This window comes from Phocoena sinus, chromosome 1 (genome assembly GCF_008692025.1).
Source record: "Phocoena sinus isolate mPhoSin1 chromosome 1, mPhoSin1.pri, whole genome shotgun sequence".
Taxonomy (NCBI): domain Eukaryota; kingdom Metazoa; phylum Chordata; class Mammalia; order Artiodactyla; family Phocoenidae; genus Phocoena; species Phocoena sinus.
Window position 1 is genome coordinate 119,327,090 of NC_045763.1, and position 3,624 is coordinate 119,330,713.

Genomic DNA, 3,624 nt, shown 5'->3' on the forward strand with positions numbered 1-3,624 from the left:
ATCTTATATAAGTGGCATCGTACAATATTTGTCCTTTTGTGACTGGCTTATTTCACTTAGCATAATTCTTTCAAGTTCATGCACATTGTAGCATGTGTCAGAATTTCACTCTTTTTTTTGACAGGAAAGTAGGATTTATTGGTGGGCGTGAGTAAGGAGGGGACAGTGCCAAGTCTCTCATGAGTGCAGGGCCCGCCATTGGTCCGGGGGCCGTGATGAGGGATGTATTTGACCCCATAGCCATCCAGGATGAGCCACTTTTCTGCCATCATGTTTTCAAATTTGTCTGCATTAAACTTTAGTAAATTCCCACTCCTTGGAGATGTGGATCTTTTGGCGGCTAGGGAACTTGAACTTGGCCCTACGTAGGGCCTCAATCACATGATCCTTGTTCTGCAGCTTGGTGCGGAGGGACATTGTGACTTGGCCAGTGTGAACCCTGGCCACTGTGCCCTGGAGCTTTCCAAAGGCACTGCGCATACCTGTCTGGAGTCTAGACTGGGGACACCATGCCAGTCATGAAGGTCCACTGGAAAGGGCTGTCTCCAAGGTCCCTGAGGGCAACCCGTACAGGCAACAGGCTGTGTACACTACTGAGGAGGCTGCTATTTGCAGCCGTTGCACACTGGGCCCCCAAGGGGAAGAAAGCAGAATTTCATTCTTTTCTTTTTTTTTTAACATTGATCGACTGATTGATTTGGCTGCACTGGGTCTTAGTTGTGGCACGCAGGATCATTTTTTAGTTGCGGCCCGCAGGCTCTTAGTTGCAGCATGTGGGATCTAGGGATCGAACCCGGGCCCCCTGCATTGGGAGCACGGAGTCTTAACCACTGGACAACCAGGGAAGTCCCTGATTCCTTTTCAAAGCCAAATGATATTCCATTGTATGTATTATACATATTACAATTTGTTTATCCATTCATCTGTTGATGGACATCTGAGTTGTTTCCACCTTTGGGCTCTTATGAGTAATACTGCTTAAAACTGTAATGGAAAATTCCAAACATATACAAAAGTAGACCAGAAGAATGTGATAAACCCCCATGTACAATAATTATTAACTCATAGCCAATCTTCTTTTTTTTTTAAGTTTTTAATTTTTGGTCATGCCACAGGGCATGTGGGATCTTGGCTCCCCGACCAGGGATCAAACCCGTGCCCCCTGCATTGGAAGCGCAGAGCCTTAACCACTGGACCGCTAAGGAACTCCCTTCACAGGCATTCTTGTTTTATCTGTATCCATACCTAATTCTCCGTCCCATATTATTTTGAAGACTATCTCAAATATCGTAAATGCCACTCTTGTTTCCATTTTACAGATGGAAAGGCACAGAGAGGTTATCTTACAAAGATTACAGAGCTCCTAAGTGATGGAGCCGGGATTTAAACTCAGGCAGCGTGATGGCTGAGCCCATACTTGTGTCTTTGCTACACCTGTGTGTGTGTTTGCGTATATACACACACACACACACACACACACACACACACACACATCAGGTCAAATTTGGGCAAGTTGGAAAAGTGCATTTGGAAAAGTTTGCCTCTTCCTACATTTTTTCCCACTCTTGGATGCTGCCTGGAATTTAAAACAGATAGGCATGACTTTGAAGCCTTAGTTCTTAGTTGCAACTGGAGTCAGTGATCCGCAACCTCCAGAGTTGTTGTGAGGATTAAATGAGATAAAGTCAGTGAAAGCGCCAGGCACCTCCTAGCATGTGGCAGGAGAGCATTATGTGTGCTTTCCCCTCCCCTCCTTGGGGGGCCAGGCCCACCTCCTCTCCACAGAAGCAAACGTCAAGAAAACATGCTCTATCAGAGTATGACTCTCAAAGGTCAATGTGTAATCCCTCTGGGGGATTTGCATTGTGAAATAAAGGATTTTATCCTTTGGCTTTGTGGTGTGGGCTGTGGGTGAGTGCAGAACAGAGGTGTTGCAATTCCTTCTTGCCCCTGAAATCATGTATGTGTGTGTATGCATGTGCATGTGTGTGCACAAGTGTGTAAGACCGGCCTGTAGATAAGTTCAGGCTTCATTCTCTGCCCAGAGCATTACATTACTTTCTTTTCTATAAAGAATTGTGTCCTGAAACAAGCAACTACTTGTTCTATCTCCTTTTTCTATCTCCTTTCCCTCTTCTTGGCTAAAACAGGAGGAAAAGCCCTTTGTTGGGACCCTTGTCATTTTCTGGTCCAAGGACACAAAGCCACAGGATGGAGGTCTGAGCTCAGATAGGTCTTGGCAAGTCCTGTTCATCCCCTTTGGAATTTCTGTGGCCGGTCCCGTGGAGTTAATTTGGGAAGGGACTGCAGAGCTCAGTGGACAGTTGAGCAGGACTCACTGGCTGACCACAGAGAAGTCTCAGGTAACCTCAAGATGCATCTGCCGGGGAGGCTTGGGAGGTGGGGCACTGCAGCCTCAGGTACATTAAGCGATGGTTAGCGAGTCTGACTGGCTGTTTCCTCTGCCTGGAATGCCCTTTGCTGATCATGCCCATGGAAGTAATATAAGCCTTCAATGTCAAGCTCACATCCTGCCACCTCCATGAAGTTTTCCCTACGTCACATCCTACCACCCATCCCTGCCATACAGAGTGATTTCTCGCACTCTGAACCCTTACGACATCACCTGTGTACCTACTTTTGCTGCTTTGTGTCTGTGCTATCTGAATACCCGTCTTAGCTCTTTGATAGATCAGAGTGAGTTCCTCAAGAACAGGAATCGTTCCATCTATTCTTTTTACTGTTCAGAGCTCTTCACAGGGCACACAATTACCAATAAATATCTGTTGAATAAATGATGTATTTCATGACAATGGCATATAGTAGGCACTCAGCAAATGCATACTGAATGCAATAACATCCATCTCCCACGGCTGGGAAATGCAAGAGACTCTTTACACTACCCTTGATGTTTAGGTGGAAACCAGTTACACACAACCCTTTGAGTTCTAAAATCTGTCAAAACTTCCACGGAAATAACCGTAAAGACTGCCTTGAGGTAGGGTATGAGATAGTCTCAAGGTGTTTCAAGTATTCTAATATTTCAAAATGTGACATTTTTTTGGTCTGTTTACTATCCCAACTAGTCTCCAGAAGAACTTGAAGTGTCACAAAGTACAGTGCATGTGTGATGATTTAAGATCATCTGAATTAGAACACCTGGTTAATCAGAATTTTTCTGCTCGTCAGCAGAATGGTCACTGATACTTGCAGCAGTGACCCTGGCGTCAAGAAACCCAAATACCTTGTTTAAAGATACAATATCTTCAGAAACATGCTTTTAAAAAACCACTTAAGCCATTTAAAAATATACAATTCAGCGGCATTAAGCACATTTATATTGTTGTACAACCATCACCACTATCCATCTCCAGAACCTTTTCATCATTCCAAACAGAAACTCAATACCCACTAAACTATAACTCCCCATTCTCCTCTCCCCTCGGTCCCTGGTAATCTCTATTGTACTTTCTGTCTCCATGAATTTGCCTATTCTAGGCACCCCATATAATGGAATTATACACTACTTGTCCTTTTGTGACTGGCTCACTTAGTGTTTTGTACTCAGGTTCACCCATGTTGTAGCATGCCTCAGAATCTCATTCTTTTTAAGGCTGAATAATA

At 44.4% G+C, this 3,624-nt stretch overlaps 1 non-coding gene across 1 annotated transcript; it reads right to left on the minus strand.

Annotated features, from left to right (window-relative positions):
* Nucleotides 1-537: 537 nt before the first annotated feature.
* On the minus strand, nt 538-668 carry LOC116745386. Its single transcript, XR_004347415.1, has one exon. It is a non-coding gene; the product is annotated as a small nucleolar RNA SNORA70 (small nucleolar RNA).
* Nucleotides 669-3,624: the final 2,956 nt, after the last annotated feature.